Source organism: Ambystoma mexicanum, chromosome 3q, assembly GCF_040938575.1.
Source record: "Ambystoma mexicanum isolate Mex_15411 chromosome 3q, UKY_AmexF1_1, whole genome shotgun sequence".
NCBI classification, from domain to species: Eukaryota; Metazoa; Chordata; class Amphibia; order Caudata; family Ambystomatidae; genus Ambystoma; species Ambystoma mexicanum.
Window position 1 is genome coordinate 1,257,200,102 of NC_090926.1, and position 18,109 is coordinate 1,257,218,210.

At 47.5% G+C, this 18,109-nt stretch overlaps 1 pseudogene; it reads right to left on the minus strand.

The window, feature by feature from the left end:
- The window catches only part of LOC138448101 (E3 ubiquitin-protein ligase TRIM39-like), a 153,263-nt pseudogene that overhangs the window by 47,615 nt on the left and 87,539 nt on the right, over nucleotides 1–18,109 (minus strand).

An 18,109-nucleotide genomic window follows, 5' to 3' on the forward strand; every position in this document is an offset into this window, starting at 1 on the left:
GTATGATCTGAGACATTGGGACTAGATTATAAGACAGAGCACATATAGACGTAATAAAACATGCTAGTCCCAACATAAGGAGATTAGCATGCGCAACACACAGAGCATAACGCAGGAACAAAGTGAACCCGCTTTTACACCCCAATAGTTTAGATAGGCTACTGATAGAGTGGGAGCTGCCCTGCTGAGTTCCTTGTACGGGCTAGCCGAGGCAGGACTAAATGCGGGATCGCCTGAGATCCAGGGATGAAGCTGGGCAACAGTTGGGGACGGGTAGGGAGGGGGCAAGGAGGATTTGAGGGCATTGTTGGGGGAGTTGAAGTGTTATGGGTTAGGAGTAGTAGCTAAAATAAAGGGGAGGGACAGTTTGAAGTTGGGGAAAAAGCCTACATACACGAGCAATGGGCTTCAAATAAGACCTGGAGACTTACAAAGGGAGGAGCGGGATGTGATTGGATTATGGGGGACCTTAAAGTAATCACTTGGAATGTTAGAGAGCTCAATAGCTACATAAAAAGGAATAAGGTTATGATGTACCTGCGCAGACAGAAAATAGATATGGCCCTAATACAAAAGACTCACCTCACAAAAGATCCGGAAGAAGTGGAAGGGGACCGTTGTCGGTGCAACATATTCTGCATACGCTCGAGGGGTGATCATCTGGGTAGCACGGCATGTCCCATTCCAGTTACTACAGTCCACAGAGGAAGCAGATGGGAGGATGGTTGCAATAAGGGGATTGGTGGAAATTAAGAAATATGCAACATAAATACATATGCCCCGAATCAGGATACAGTGGCATATTTTAAAACCCTGTACAACAAAATGAGCATGCATTTGGGGGGAGCTGTGATTTGGGGGGGTCACTTTAACTGTACACTAAACCCGAAAGTAGATAGATCAGATAACAAAATAGACAGACCCACCCCGGTTGCTAGGGCGTTGCAGACACGCTGACGGATTTCAGGTTCGAGGACGCATGGAGGCTGCGCCACCCGCAGGACAGACAGTATTCACATTACTTGGGCCCACAAAATTTGCACACCAGGCTAGATTATATGTTTGCCACACAGGAGCTAATGGCAGAAATAGTACAGACAGAATACAAAGCGAGGGTCCTATCAGACCACTCGCCATTGGTCCTAATATGGCAGTACCGACCCCCAAGAGCAAGGATACCAACGTGGCACCTCAGAGCTGAGGCATTAAAAGATACAATGTTCAGGGAGGACTTAAGAGAAGAAATAATAAATTACTTTGAGACCAATACCGGGAGTGTTGAGTCGGCTGGCACGCTGTGGAAAGCCTTCAAAGTGGTAGTGAGGCGGGTAGCCATAGATAAGTCAAAAGGACTACAAGGAGGGAGGGATAGTAACAGAACAACAGGAAGGGGAAAAAGAGTTAGAAACAGCGCTGAGCAGAGAGGGTAACACCAAGGAAGACACTGAAACCATACTGAGGCTGCAACAGAAATGTGCAGGACACTGGGAGAGACTATGCAATCTAAAGTATAAAAAGTATGTAGAAAGACAATATGCGGGAGGAGATAAACCAGGGAGGGTGTTGGCATGGTTATGTAAAAGCGAGACCCCCAGACCTACAATTAGAGCAGTAACGAAGGAGGATGGACGTATAGTGGACACCCAAGAGGGCGTGAATCGTGAATTTCTAGAGTACTATCAACAATTGTATGGGGATGAAGAGGGAAGCGTCTGCAGAGAAATAAGGGAAACACTGCAGGACATAGGTATGCCACGAATCAGCGCGGAGGAGTGAGAGGATTTAGATGCCCAGATAACCTTGGAGGAGCTAGAAGAGGTGGTAAAGCAGCTACCCACCTGCAAGACCCCGGGGGCCGATGGACTCCCTAGTGAATTTTTATAAAATGTATAGAAAGGAGGTGCTTCCCCCACTATTGGCAATGCTAAATGAGGCATACGAAACAGGAAGGTTGCCAGAGTCCCTGAGGGAGGCGATTATCATACTGCTCCCTAAACCTAATAAGCCTGGCAAGGATTGCAGATCTTTCAGACCGCTGTCAATGCTCAATCAAGATAGAAAAATGCTCACGGCGGTACCGGCAAACAGAATGAGAGGGATCATTAATAAACTAATATACCCCGATCAGACTGGATAAGTTCCAAATCAGGAATATATCCAATAACCATAGATGACTTCACTGAGTCATAGAACACACTAAAGGGGACGCGGGTGAAATTGCAATTGTATCGTTGGACACAATAAAAGCCTTCGATTCAGACAAATGGGCTTTGCTGATTGCAGCCATGTCCAGTTATGGGATAGGGCTTGGTTATCTTAAATGGGTCAAACTGCTATATAGCGCACCGCTGGCCAGGGTTAAAACGGGAGCAATTATATCGGAGAGGTGGCAACTTAGTAGGGGTACTAGACAGGGATGCCCATGGTCCCCTATGCTGTATATCTTAGCACTAGAGCCCATGGCGATATATCTAAGGCAACAGTATGACATAATAGGAATTAACATAAAAGTGGAGCCGCACTTAGTATGCTGACGATATGCTGTTGTACGTGCGATACCCAGACGAAAACCTCCAATATGTTTTGGAAGTGATGGAGCAATTTGCGTCGCTATCTGACATAGCAGTGAACCCCAAGAAATAATGTATATTTCCGCTGGGTAGGTATGTATGGATCCCGCGGAATCAATTACCAGTTCTACAAATACCATGGGAGGTGACCACGTTCAGATATCTCGGGATAGACATTTACCATACGGAGGAGGCAGAGCACCAACATAATACTGAGAAAGTGGTCAGGAGTATCGAAAATAGTATGAAATTCTGGGTAAAGCTCCGCTTGGCGATGATGGGAAGAGCAGCAATGCTGAAAATGGTAGTGCTGCCTAGATTGTTGCATTATTTTGGGAACATACCATATCTGATGCCAGTGCGATTTTTTGCTAGGATACATAGCATATGTAGGGAATTTCTCTGGCGTGGGACGAGGAACAGAATTGCCCTTTGGAAGTTACAAAATTTGTATGATAAGGAGGGAATAAAACTGCCAAACTATGAGATCTACTATTTAGCAAGCCAACTACAATATGTGGCAAAGTGGCTATCAGAATAACCAACCTCAGAATCTGGGTTGTTTAGACAGGAGTGTGGCCCATTCTTCCTGAAAGAAATTATATGGTTGCCCAAATCAGATATGAAGGAGCGCTCAGAGATGATGACGCTGGGATGGAATATATGGCATAGGGTCTGTCAGATAATGGGAGAACCCAGCCCTGTGCTCCCCGCAAGTGCTACGTGTCGCATTGACGGGAAATGAAGGCCAATTAAGGAAGTCGATCAGAAAGCACTGGGAACTGGTAGGGATAGCAACTGTGGGAGACATATGGCAAGAGGGGAGGATAAAAGAATTTGGGACGCTGGTGGAGGAAACAGGGTTGCATACGGGACAATAAATCACATATAGGATGGTGCGGCGAATCAAAGAGACATGGTCCGAAATAGTATTAGAGGAGCAACCGGACCCCACCAGAGAAATGATATATGATATGGCAGAAGGAGGGCATGAAATATCCAGGATATATGAGCTGGTGATGTCCAAAGTGGGTAAGGAAGTGGTACAACTGAGACTGGGAGGAAGAAGTGGGTGCCCCTATGAGTGATGGGATGTGGGAGCGGGCCCAAGGGTACCATAAGAAAGTGTCAAGGAATGCAAGACTACAACAAATACAACTGTATATAACCCACAGGGCTTATATGACACCCCAGAGGATAGCTAAAATCGACGACAAACATGCCCTAAATGCGGCAAGGAAAACGCCGGAATGAAGCATATGTTGTGGTCATGCCCATAAATTGAGAAATTTTGGGGAGAAGTAGCCCACAAATTACAAGAAAAAGGAATTAAGATAATCGTTGAAATAGCATGGGCATGTCTGATAGGGGGGTTTCGCATATCACGTAAACTTAAACATGTAAGTAAACTAAAAGATTTGGCATATATACTTGCGAAGCGTCGAATTGCTATGGGATGGAAGGCAAGCCATAGATCAACAATAGAAATATGGTGGAAAGACCTTCAGAAATGGACAGAAGCTGAAACTGCAGTATGGCAGGAAGCTAGTAACACTGGAGGGGAGGAGAAAGCAGAAACCCTGACAGCCTGGAAACATTTAATAACCACACTGTTTGAGCCCACTCAGAACTGGTGGAGCGACCAGGACCCAGAAGAATAAACAGTAGAGGGAACCTCGCTGCAAGATGAAGAAGCAGATCGTGAAGTAGTGTAGGCTTGGTTGGGGGGGGGGGAACGGCAGACGCAGCAGACATTGTTTGGGTTGCACAAAATTTGTAAGATTATAATATGTACTGCAGGTTTGGTTGTTGGGTGTTTGTTTGAAATAAAATTAATAAAATGGGGAGAAAAAAACTACAGTGTATGATAGTGCAGTAGATCTATAGGTGTACAGACTGAATGGAACCATTGAACACCACTTTGCATAAACATCTGGTTAGCTTTGTCTATTCCTTATGTTAGAGGAAAGAAAGTAAGGGACTAAGCAGAGTGTATTTAGCAGGCTATCTCACTTTCAGGGTAGATGGGTTATGTTATGTTGCGCTTATAACGTGCCGTAGCCCGCAGGCATCAGGGTGCACCTATAACGAAAGACAAAAGACAGACAGTGCTAACAAAACCCAGGGCATTTTGTCCACTCTTTCCTCCTCTCCCACTCCTTCTCTGCTTGCTGACCCACCCTCAGCTAACCCCCTCCCTCTTTCTCCTCCTTTCCTCTCTTCTCCCCCGATGAGGTCGCTAGACAAGTCCGATCTATGAAAGCTTCATCAAAACAGGTCCATCCCTGTTCCTCTAAAACCATTAAGGGGACCACATCGATACCCTTGTTCCGGCCCTTGCCGATTTCTGCAACCTCTCCTTTGCCTCTGGGTCTTTTCCCCTCCCCTCTGAAGCACTCCCTTGTGCATCCTCTCCTCAAGAAACCCACAGCTGATCCTTCTTGCCCGGCTTACTATCGCCCCATTTCCATAACTCCCTTTTTGGGTAAGCTCCTGGAAAAACTTGCCATCTCTCAGCTTAACCTTCATTCTGACTCTGTTGGCTTTCTCCACAACCACCAATCTGCCTTCAGATCAGCCAGAAGCACGGAAACTGCTCTCCTGAACATCCGTGAAGACCTGCTCTCCAACCTTCACTCATTCCCTCTGTCCTCATCCTACTTGATCTCTCATCTGCTTTCGACACAGTCAACCATACCACCCTGCTCAATCGTCTCCGTGACAACCTGGGTTTCACTGATCAGGCTCTGGCCTGGCTGACCTCTTTTCTCTCTGATCGACCCTCCCAGGTACTTGGGTCCTTCCTATCTTCTATCCTCCCTTCTACCTGTGGTGTTCCCCAGGGGTCTAACCCCTCGCCCTGGCTTTTCAACCAATACCTGGCAACTCTCGCATACTGCATTTCTGTTACGCTCACCTGGTGTCCCCGGGGGCGTCGATCTGAACTGGGCTGTTGTTACCTCTTCCAGCGACACACGGGGCGCCGAAATGATGGACTGGACCGGACCACCCAGCTTAGCTTGTTTTGCCCGTATGAATATTCTTCTGTAATGGAGAAAAGGGATTTAGCCACCTGTGGGGACTGGGCGCCAACCCCACCTTCCCCCACTCCTGCGATCTCTTCCCACAAATTACTTCCGAACTCTTGCTATGTTCTCACCTGCTAGTTTGGAAAGATGAGCTCTCCATCCTGCCTCGAGCGCAGGGGCGCGTAGATGACCAGTTACTTCACTGGTGTGGGATGTTGGAGAGTTGCAGAACGGTATTGACTCCGTAAGGAAATAGTTTGAAAAAGAGTTCAAAAACGTCTGGCCTTCACTCTGTCCAAATTTCCTAGGTTGCCTTAATAGTTCTTGAGAAGAGTTCCAAGTGGCAACCAGTAAGATGCAGGTAAGTTTTTATGGATTCTGTTCAGTTCGATAATGAGGATCTGGTCTAACCTGTGACCCTTTCCTTTTGCAGGCGCTGAATCGGAGGAGGTTCCGGTGATTGCGGCCTCAGGCAGTAACCAGGTAAGTCTGTAGCGGAATTCGGTTTCCCCCACTTGCGCTTTTGTGTTGCTTTTGTTTCCCCTTTGGGGCCGGGGTACGGCGGAGAAGCTGTGGAGGCCGCGCCGACCCGAGATGAGGTAAGTATCCCCTGTGGTATCAGGTAAGTCCTGGGGATTGCCTTTATTGTCTGGGAATGCTCCCTTGCTCACCTTATTGTCTTTATTTCCACAGGTGTTGGAAAGCGGCCGCTGGATGCTGAAAAGCGCGATGGAATGCGGAGGATTGCTTCAGGTGAGTTCCCGCGCGGCGCTGCAGTATGCGAAGCGGCGCGCGTCTGATGATTTCTTCCTTCTAGGTCAGATCAAGAAGATTCAAGATTCAGGTAAGGATTGCAGGTAAAAACTCTGGTTCTTACCTTCCCTCTGCTTTCTTTCAGGTTTTCAGGAGCTCCGGCATCCAAGCCCGCGTGGCTGAAGACTGGAAGCTGCTGCAGGCACGGTGAGCGTTACGCTGCAGGTGCAGGATAACGCGAAGCATGGGTTGCTGTCAGGGCGTGGTTTAAATAGCCTTGGAAGTAGTTCCAGGTAAGTATCCTTCCGCGGTCCCACCCGAGTAAAAAAATAGTTCCTAGGGAAAAATAGTCCCTCCTAGACCTCATTTGACTTCTGGTCACTGGCAGCATGGTTTACCTCAGGTAAGTTAGCAGCATGGTCTGCTTCAGGTAAGTCCTTGACCATGAGCCTGGCGCCCATGGCGCCAGGACTGATTCTGAACTTATGAGCCTGGCGCCATAGGCGCCAGGACTGCACCCAAATAGCCCCTAATTGGGGTTCATGGGCTTGCATTAAATGGCATGATGCCTGCTTCCGGGGTAGCTGGGCCAAACCTGGTTTCCCGGGGGCAGGCATCGTGAAAATTTCCATCTTCTGCTCGAATTTCCAGTGCTATGCTGATGACAACCAACTCATTTTCATGGTTCCTTCAGCCACCTCCTCTCCTTCCCTCATCTCTGACTGTCTCATCGCCATTCAAAATTGGTGTGTCACCAACGATCTCTGTTTAAATGCCAACAAGACTGAGATCCTCCTCATTGGTACACCCTCTCCATCCTTTCCCCTCACTCTCTGGCCGGCCTCCCTTGGCCCTCCTCCTGCCCCTACCTGCAAAGCTAAGAAACTCGGGGTCATCTTTGACTCCACACTTTCCTTCTCCCCACACATCTCTGTTGTCTCTAAAAAGTCAGACTTCTTACTGCTCCTCCTTAGAGGTACTCTTCCTTTCCTCACCTTCCCTCAGAAGCTCACTGTCTCCCAAGCTCTGATTCTCTCTAGGTTGGACTACTGTAACAGCTTCTTTCTAAATCTACCTGCCCCAACTCTCTGCCCTTTACAACTAATCCAGAACAGAACTGCGAGACTTGTCCTTGGCCTCAAGCCCTGGGATCGTATCTCTCCAGCTCTGAAAATCCCTTCATTGGCTCCCACTGGATGCAAGGATTAAATTTAAAACCCTTTGCATTGTCCACAAGGCTTTCTGGGGGCTGGGTCCAAAATACCTTCAACTATCCCTCCGTAAATACCTCCCCTCTCGAGCTCATCGCTCCTCTTCTTCCAACTGCCTCAGGGTCAGTCATTTTTCAAAGAAACGAGCGGGAGGTAGATCTCTGTCTCTGGGGTCTCCCTTTGGAACTGCCTCCCTGCCACCTTGAAACTTGAGGGGAACCATCTATGGTTCCGGAAGCTCCTCAAGACCTTCCTCTTTGCTTCTGCCTTTGCCCCGCTTCTCCCCTGCTGATCTGCCCTCTCACTCGGCACTGTGCACCTGGTCACCCTCTGTCCTTCTGGCCCAGGTACCTGCTCACCCTGCCATCCTCCTGCACTGCCTCCCGGCCACCCCTTGCACTGGGGCCTGTATCTGTGCCCATACAGTCCCCCACCCACTTTTCTTCTGCATTTATCTGATACACTATCTGACTAACCTAGCACCTTTGCCTCTCACAGGCTGCACTAACACCCTATTTAATTATTTATTTACTTCCATTTATTTTGTTCTCTCCTATGCTCTGCACTCCCCCCTTTTTCCCTTCCCCACGCACTTGCGCATTCTCAATTTCACTGGGCCTAGTAAGATCGTCGCTTTTGCTTCTCCCCTGTTCCCCTCCCTTCGCCTCTGAAACACCTATGTACGAGCGTAATATAAAATATCACATCATATACAGGGAAAGACTAGTGAATATGAAGGGCGCCGAAATATTCATGGGGAGTATGGAAGGCTATTTATACAAATAAGCACGTCTTTAGCCTTTCCCGGAACGTTTGGGGGTTCTTCGCTAAGCACATTTATACTGGGAGGTCATTCTAGGCGAGAGTAGCCAGAACCGGGAAAGAGCGACCTCTAGCCCCGGCTTCTTTTGATCCAGGGCCAGATGAGGCGAAGGGTGTTGTTGGATCTAGTTGAGCACCAGTTTCAAGATATATGTAACCAACAGGTTACAGAACTAGGTTCCCCACTACAAGCATTTGGCTGTGTGATCATGTACATTTTCAAAAGTGTCTAGTGGTCAACATAATGCTTCTTCTCCAACAAAATGAGATATAGTTTGACACTGAGATTTAGATACACTGACCTACACGTTACTGTAAGCATGGAGACAATGCAGTGTTTTACAGTAGCAATGCTCTAATTATGCATTATGCAACACATTGATTTTATAGCAATGGAATGGCATTACTATTTTTAAAAATATTACCACATACTGGTTTTTGGCAGAAAGGATACAGTTAGCTTAATACAAGTATTATCCCGATTACTTCTAGTTTGCAATTATTTGAAAAAGAAAAATAATTCTTGCCGAGCACTCCCACACAGGCCTTTGGGACATAAGAGTGGAGGAGAGGAGTACTGCTGAACTCTCAATCTATTCATTCCTTTGAACTTGCAGTGAACAGAGAAAAGGAGAGTGGAGAGAGCATGGAGAGGCAAGAGAGGAATGCAGGATGAGCTGTGCTTTTATTGAACAGTTAAATAGCTACCTTTACTACACAAGTGCCAATTTAATTAGCAAATCTACAGAATTGCAAAGCTAATTGCTACGCAGCACAGCTTATTTGAGGACTTTCACTTGTTGGTGTCAGGACATTTTATATTGCCATTCAAAGGGAGATTATTGTTATGTTAAAGGTTCTTGTACCGCGCACTGTTGCCACCTGCGTGGTCTCTTGGCACTCCCCAATTAGCATCAATTGGCACATGTACAGCCTGTCCAAACCACACCTAGAGATGCCACCCACAATCGTGCGCAGTTCTCAACTTTGATTTTCCAGTGGTACCTCCTTTCTAGTGGAAATTGCTGCTTCTGGCTCCATTTCAGATTCTGACAATTATGCACATTGTCAGTCATTATTATTAAGGCTATGCACAAGCGTGTGTGTCTTTCCTTCACTCGTGCCCTAGTAAGGTGTTCATGCTACTTGTGGTGCCACACTTTGGTATCCACACTCCACCTAGCCAGCACTTATTTAAAGTTGTTGAAGAGCCACTATATTACGGTATATCAACATTCAGTCCCATCTCTGTATCACTGTGTTTGTGTCACGCAGGAGACCCTTGCCTTCCTGCTCATCTCCTTCCCTATCTCTGGTAGTATTCTCTATGTGTCACGCAATGTGTCAACATTAGGAGTTCCTCGGCTCCCTGCTCACACATATCCACCATCTCTTTTCGGTGTACTCTTCGTGTGATGCAATGTCCCACCATCAGGAGTCACTCTGCTCCCTGCCGTCATTGCAGGAGATGCAGTGATGGAATGCTAAGACTGCTGATGTTGAAAGGATGGCTAGGTGGAGTGAAAAGGTATCCCAGCGCTTCCCTGTATTGAATTAGGGCCACTGCTGGACCAACTCCCCATGCCACAAAAGAGCACTTACATGATTAAAGTGGTACGAGGACAGTGCAAGCACTGGCAGCGAAGGGCAGTACACAAATGCAGAAGTGATGGAGACGCAGCAGCAATCAGGCTGGATGTAGTATGCCAGGACGACTGTGGCGAGCTGGCAAAACAGAGAATACAAGGTGTATAGTAGCAAACAGTCGGATGAACAGCTCTGCACCATCACAAGGCAGGGGTCAAGAAGACTGGAGACCAGCATTGGGAATGCCAGCAGTTTGGGCTATTGTGCAGGCATAGGAAAGGCATTTTCCAGGCACTGTCGTAGTGGTATTAACTGGCCTTTGATGGTAGCAGCTGCAAAATGATGTGAGTAACTGGCCATCTAATAGCAGTTTTTGGCACATGCCTAATAATTATACAAGCCAAAACTTTTTGCTCTGCCAATGCTTGTTTTTAATAGGACTTCAGTGAAGGACATGCATAGTGCTTATAAAACAAGTGGCTGAAAACAGACCTGGTTAAGAAATTTGTATTACACCAGTAGTGCCTTCACAACTCCAATTAAGTCATTAACTTTCAGAAGAATGCTTTGAGAAAACACTTGCAGGCACTTCGAGTGCAAAGTTTGAAGGTAAGGCTCATTTAAATTGAGCTCAAAGAGTTCACACAAGGTGTTGTTTTTGGGAGGGCGGGGACAGGAACCTGTGGGAATGGCCACATGGATTAACATGGTCATGGGCAGTCAATGGGTGGGCAAATAACCAAACACCTTCAAACTTGTGTCCCTCTTCATGTGCCATTTCTCTCTATCTGTACTCTAATGCAATAGTTTTGGCTTATAGGTGGTGCTTTCCAAAAGGAAGGGAAGGCACCACGATCACAAGCAGACAAGTCCAGAGGAAAGAAGAGGGGAGGAAGCGAGCAGCTGCCAGGAGTCAGTCTGCTCCTGGCTCACATGTATCCTCTTTCTCTGCATCAGTAGACGCTTAGTGTCATGCAGTGTCTCACCGCCAGGAGTTCCTCTGCACTTTGCTCCCATGCCTCCATTACATCTGTATGTTTGTATTCTTTGTGCAATGCAGTGTAGCGCACACCAGGACTTCCTCTGATCTTTGCTCACATCCCTTTTTATGCAGCTTCTCACCGCTGGGAGTCCATCTGCTCCCTTTCCATCAGTGTATATTATAGCTTCATAGACCTGCAGCGAGGGCCATACTGAGCGTTATGGGCCCTGAAGACAAGAGTTAAAGGCCAGAGTGAAGCAAGGGCCTTGAATGAGGTATGATGGACTATAACGCCCGGTACGGTCTGAGCTGCAGGTCTATAAAGCTATTATAACACTCTCAGTATTTAATTAAGTTGGAAAAAATACAAACGATTAATATATGCTGCAGACATTTTTTATTGGGAAAATGGTTAGAGGGTGGAAAAGGTAGGTCTGTAAAGAATAACATCTATTTTAGGTTCAAATATGTGGTGCCATAGAAATTAAGGCAGTTAACAAATTCACTACCAGTCTTTTTCCTGGCATGCCTTTTTTTTTTTAAAATGAGGTTTTATTAAGGTTTTTCAGAAACAGTGTAAACATTACAGGAACGTTGTTCGGAGCATATTACAAATATCAACTTTCCTCCCCAATCCCGCCTCCCTCCACCCACAACCCCTGGTTGTTCAGTTTGAAAGAGCGCTGCCCCTATCCCTGCCCTCGCCCCATGGAACAGTGTCTCCTCTAGCATTTAACGTTATTCACAGTTCTCCTGCACATGGGCTGTGGGCAGTCTTTCCCTTAGCCATTTGTCAATGGCTGTGGCCGCCTAATTGGGGCGCCGTCTGAGATCTCATATGGGCTTCCTCGGGTGAGACAGCGTTCGAATTTACATTAGTTTCTCTAGATGTGAACAATACATACTTAGGTCTGGGTCCGTGATCTCTATACAATACAGCTTCTTAGGTGCTAGACCTATATTTATTCACAAGTTCACCCCACAGCAGTTCATACTGAGTAGATTTCCTGAGAAGGGCTGCAGTGATTTTTTTCATTATACAGATATTTGTGGCCACATTTATCCATTCTTTTTTCCACCGGCACCTTTGTCGCTTTCCAACGCATCACAAGCGAGGCCCGGGCAGCCAGTAGGAGTGGTGCTGCCAGACCTGTCATCCTCTAGAGTTCCCTTCCGCACGCTTCAAACCCAAACAATATGAGGAGGGGTTCAGTGGTGCGTTGGATCCCATCCAGTTCCCTGATTCATCCCAAGACCTCATCCCACATTTCTTTTATACAGGGACATCCCCACCACAAGTGCCAATAATCCGTGCTCTCGCCACATTGGTGCCAGCATAGAGGACTCATTGACTGGAACATCTGCGACAATCTATGTGGATCATACTGCCATCTGTGTAGCAGTTTGATGGCATGGAATTTATACTGGGTCGCTATCCAAACTTGCGATGCCCCTTTACATATTTTCACCCACAGGTCAGGGTCCATTTCATCTCAGAGATCTCTTTCCCACCTGCGCTTCAAATTTACAGTTGACCCCTTCCCAGCGTCTATCAATACCCTGTACATCGCAGAGATTAGGCCTTTGGATTTGGTTCTGGTATTTAATAGTTGTTCAAAGGGGGTAAGATCCCTCTGGATTTTCTCTTTCCATTTGTCCCGCGTAAAGATTCCTTTAAGCTGAAGGAAGGGAAAGACCGGCAGGGGACCCATCCCCAGTGCCACCTCTAATTCTGCGATCGTGACAAAATTACCCTCCCTCCAGAGTTGACCCACTCTCTCCAACCCAGCTTCATACCAAGATTGGAATCTCGCATGATTAGGGATTTTTTCCCTGACCCCTGGTGCCCACCTATGACTCATAGGGGAAGGCCATGAAGTGATCCCCGCATGTTAACCCCGTCCTTCCATATCTCCCATATGGTCCCCAATAACAGATGGTCCCTTAGTCTTTTTATTAGCTTGTTTCTCGGGACCCACAGACATTCCGCAACCGTGGCCGAGGCCAGATGGAAATTGTCTAAATCTATCCACTGGAACCCTTTCTGCCCTCTCAGCTGGGGGACCAGAACTCTTAGCTGCACTGCCTCGTAGTACTTCTTGAGATCCGGCAAGCCTACACCACCCTTATCTTTGGGCAAAATTAAAACCTTGTACGCTACTCTGGCTTTCTTCCCTTGCCACAGGAACCTCAGGATTGCCCTTTCTACCTCCCCAAAGAAAGGTTTCGGTAGTCGGATCGGGAGCATTTGAAATGGATACAGGAATCTGGGCAAACATACCATCTTTACTGTATCCAATCTCCCACGCCAAGATATGAGTTTTTGCCACTTCTCTAGATCAGCACGGAAGCTCGCAAGGAGGGGGAAGTTGGCATCATATAGGGTGTCTAAGTCTCTTGTTATATTTATTCCCAGATAACGTAGAGTGTCCCCTCCAATTATTAGACCCAGTGGGGCGAATCTCTCTGTGTCACCCTGGACGGATTCCAATAGCAGAAATAGAATTGACTTGGATATATCGATTTTGAAGCCGGAGAGCTCCCCATGCTCTTCAATCAGGTCTATTGCTCTAGGTATGGACGTCAAGGGGTTCAGTATGCGTAACAGTAATCGTCCGCATAGAGGACCAGCTTGTATTCCCTCTCGCCCGCCTTAAGTCCCTCTACCAGTTGATCCCCTCTGAGCCTCTGGGCTAGGGGTTCTGGGGAGAGGGCAAACAGCATCACTGACAGGGGGCACCCCTGCCGCGTTCCCCTGCCCAGGTCGAACCAGCGAGAGTAATCACCATTAACTGTTACTGAAGCTTTGGGGGATGTATATACTACCTTCACTCCTCTTCTAAATCTAGGACCAAGTCCAACTTTACCCACAACTGCCTCCAGAAAGCCCCATTCGACCCTGTTGAACGCCTTCTCCGCGTCCACCGTGAGGAGGACCGGGTCCCTTCTCTTCCATGACTCGTGTATCAAGTGGAGCATCTTCCGCATGGTGTCTGCGCCCTGCCTCCTGTTAGGCGGAAACCTGTGCAGTTCCCTCTGGGACCACTGCAAAAGATTTTGGACTACAGGTGTTTGGCAGTAAACCCACTTGGTAGCAGTCTGTACCACAAAGATTCACTTGGTAGCTGTGGCTGAGCAGTCAGACTCCCCTCAAGAAGAGTTAGGCAGTATGTGGAGTATACAACATAGGGCAATTCTTCACAGTAAGACAAGCAAACACGCAACAAGGCTTCGGTGTAAAGATATAAAGGTATTTATTTATAACGACACATCTATAGAAAACACTCTGGCACTATTACGGCAAACACTTCAATTCCAATTACTCTACGAAGAAAAAGATCAATCCCCCTAACAATAGTTCGACAAGTCTAGGTTTTACCAGCATCACTTATTTGCAGACAGAAGTTTATGCTTCAACCTAGATGGCACTCTAGTATTCGTTAGGACGGGAGAGAAAAATAAGCAGGTTACGAAATCAACACGGTTCCAATACTTAACGGACAAATGCAAGGCAAGAAGACAAGAACCACGGTAGATCATAAAGTTCAGAGGCCAGGCCCACTCGGAGAGAGGCGAGGCGATATGTCCCAAAAAGTATCTTAGTGAAAATGCGCTCGAGTCTTTGAAGCAAATTGTTATCGGCAGATTGGACCAGTTCAGAACAACACGCTAGAGAAAGCTTGGAGGCGACCCTATGGAGAGGCGAGGATTAAGACACCTCACTCTATCTGGCAACAAGGGAAGACAGGCGGACACAGTACCTTGATTGTGGAGAGACAGCTCCGGCGGGGGCAGTTGTTCCTGGCGGTGGGTGCACGTCCGGTCTTTGCCAAGAGAAGAGAGGATCTCGTCGTCGAAGGAAAGTTGAAGATCGTTGTACCACCAGGGAAGAGACCAGCCGCGGAGTGCTCCGTCACAAGGCACCACCTTTTGGTCGCGGTACAGGGGTAGTGGCTATCCGTTTGACGAGGTGCTCTGCACGGGCAATTCGACCACTGCGTCATGAGGCGAAGAAAAAGCAAAAGGGACTGGTTGTTCCCACCAGTCAGTGGAAGAGACTCTCCGGTAGGGAGATCTCCTCTGTCGTCAGGAAGTGGTGAGTCGGTTCAGCAGGGCTCCACTGGAGGTGTCGTCGTTGCAGGTCGGCTCAGCTTTACCCTCGTCGGATTCTTAGGTCCTGTGGCGACTTCTGAAGATCCAGTCCCAAAAGCCCTGCTTTTATGCAGAAACCCCCCATTCATTCAGCCTAGCTGTCATTCAAAACACGCAAAGTGGTGAGCGGGGAGGCTCACCACTTGGGCCAATCACACCAGAGTGCGACCGGAGTTGGCAAGGCAACTCGGTCCAGGGTGCCTAAACCCCCTCCCACACCCCTGTGGTAACCCAGACAGAATGGCACCACTTTGGAGGGTCTCTGTACAGAAGCCTGCCAAAAGTGGAACAAAGGGCTCAACCTTTGGTTTAGGAGTCACAGAGACGAAAAAAAACGCCATTTTAAAAAACCGAGTTCTGGCAGAAAATACCATCCGATAGACTTATTTAAGATAAGTAGACCGGTGGTATGTTAGAGACTAACGAGAAAAAGTATCAATCTCTAACAATGGGAAGAATCCCATAGGGTTATATTCGGGGTCGAACATAACAAGTAGTTTCCACTGCCACCAGCCAAAACTCGACGAGGGGGGACGGGACAGTGCCCCCTCGAATAACAGACCCAGGAGTAATCGAATTACCCCTACTAGTACGTCCACAATAGGATGGTTTGTACTAGTTCTTTTAGTAAATTTAGGTCTAGTAAAGCCAATGGTGACTTTACATCAGTGACAGTAGTCAGTCCCGGGTATGGAGTCTATGATGGAGGTCCGCTAGGACACCCCAGTGTTACGGCACGTAGGGTGCGGTGTAACACACATAGAAAAACATATGAGACCCTATGGAGTAAAAGACCCCATAGCCCATAGAACACATTGACATTCAAAGGAATCACACACATTCATGTCCAAGAGTGGGAGAAAAAGAGTCTCACTCTTGGCAGGATGGAAAAAACAAACTCCAGAAATCCAGCAAAGCTGCTGGGGGACTCACTAGGTTAGGAAATTCAGCCTAAACAGAGAATTCTCCCTAACACTCGCCCCCCCCAGACTAAGGGACAGGAGGATTTAATCCACTCCTGGATGAATCTCATACCTCTAGTCGATGACATACATCCTAGAGAGACCATCGGCATTTTGGTGGTGACACCCTGACCTGTGCTCAATGGTGAAATCAAACCCTTGCAGGCAGATCGACCATCTCAATAGTTTTGGGTTTTCCCCTTTCATTTGCATTAACCATCTCAAGGGTTGGTGGTCAGTCTGAATGACAAAAGTAGAACCATACAAGTATGGCCTAAACTTCTTCAGAGCCCACACGATAGCAAAGCACTCTCTTTCGATTGTTGCCCACCTTGTTTCAGGATCCTTCAGCTTGCGGCTGATGAAGCAAACGGGGTGCTCCCTACCTTTCCCATCCAGTTGACTGAGTATGGCACCTATTCCTACATTTGAAGCATCTGTCTGCACAATGAAGTGTTGGCGGTAATCAGGAGCTCTGAGTACTGGGGCTTGGCAAAGAGCCTTTTTCAGGTTTTCAAAAGCCTGATTACACTCCTCGTTCCATCTAACCTTTTTAGGGAATTTGGGCGAGGAGATGACATTCAGTGGAGAAGCTATGGTCCCATAGTTCTCTATGAAATTCCTGTAGTACCCAGTGATGCCCACTAAGGCTCTCACTTGGGTTTGAGTAGTAGGTGTTGTCCAATTTTGCACAGCTTCAATCTTACTGAGCAAAGGCCTTATTTCTCCACCTCCTACCTCATGTCCAAGATAGACTACCTTACTCTGTCCAATTTGGCATTTACTCGCCTTTATGGTCAGATTGGCTCGTCCAAGAGCCTGCAAAACATCTCTCAGGTGGGTTACATGTTCTTCCCAGGAGTTGCTGAACACTGCGATGTCATCCAAGTATGCCATGCAGAAGTCCTCCATCCCATTCAGAACCTGGTTTACCATCCGTTGAAACGCAGCAGGTGCATTCTTAAATCCGAAAGGCATTACCTTAAACTGGTATTAGCCAACGGGGGTAGAAAATGCAGTTTTCTCCTTGGCATGGTCTGTCAGGGCTATTTGCCAATAGCCTGACGTCAAGTCAAATGTGCTGAGGAATTTGGCGGCGCCAAGTTTATCCACCAACTCATCTGTTCTTGGCAAAGGGTGGGCATCAGTCTTGGTGACTGCATTAAGAGCTCTATAATCCACGCAGAATCTAAGTTCTTTAGATCCGGCCTTTGGTACTAACACAACTGGGCTAGACCATGGACTAGTAGAGGGCTCTATTACCCCGAGATCGAGCATCTTGCTGACCTCACCTTTGATGTGGGTTCGTACGTTCTCTGACATTCGGTATCCTCTGCTTTTGACCGGCAGACAGTCACCAGTGAGTATGTCATGCTGGCCCTAAGGGGTCAAGCCTGGTGAAAGCGAGAACAGAGAGGCAAACTGATTCAACATAGATTTGCACTCTTCTTGTTTCTCGGGTGTCAGATTGGAGGAGAGATTTACTCCTTCAATTTTTTCATCTAACGGTAAGCTTCTGAGGAGATCGGGAAGATCTTCACTCTCTTCTTCTTCCTCGGATGATGCTAGAAGCAACGCTCCTACATCGGGTCTTGAGACATACGCTTTGAGTCGGTTGGTGTGAAAGACTGTCGGAGCCTCCTTGGGATTGCCCAAGTCCACCAGATAGTTGACCTCTCCGAGTTTACCCACAACTCTGAAGGGTCCCATCCACTTGTCTTGCAAGGCCCTCTGCCTTGTTGGGATCATAACGAGAACGAGCTGGTCTTGAGCGAACTCAACCATGTTAGCCTTTTGATCGTGCCAGTGCTTGACCAATGCTTATCCAGCTTTCAAGTTATCGCTTGCTTCCGTCATCATGTGTGACATTCTCCTCCGGAGACCTATCACGTAGTCAGTCACTCTGACTGGCTTGGGGGAAGGAGCACTCTCCAACCCCTCCTTAATCAGGGCCAATGGACCTCTGACGGGATTACCATAGAGAAGCTCGAAGGGAGAGTAACCTACTCCCTCCTGAGGGACTTCTCTATAAGCAAAGAGA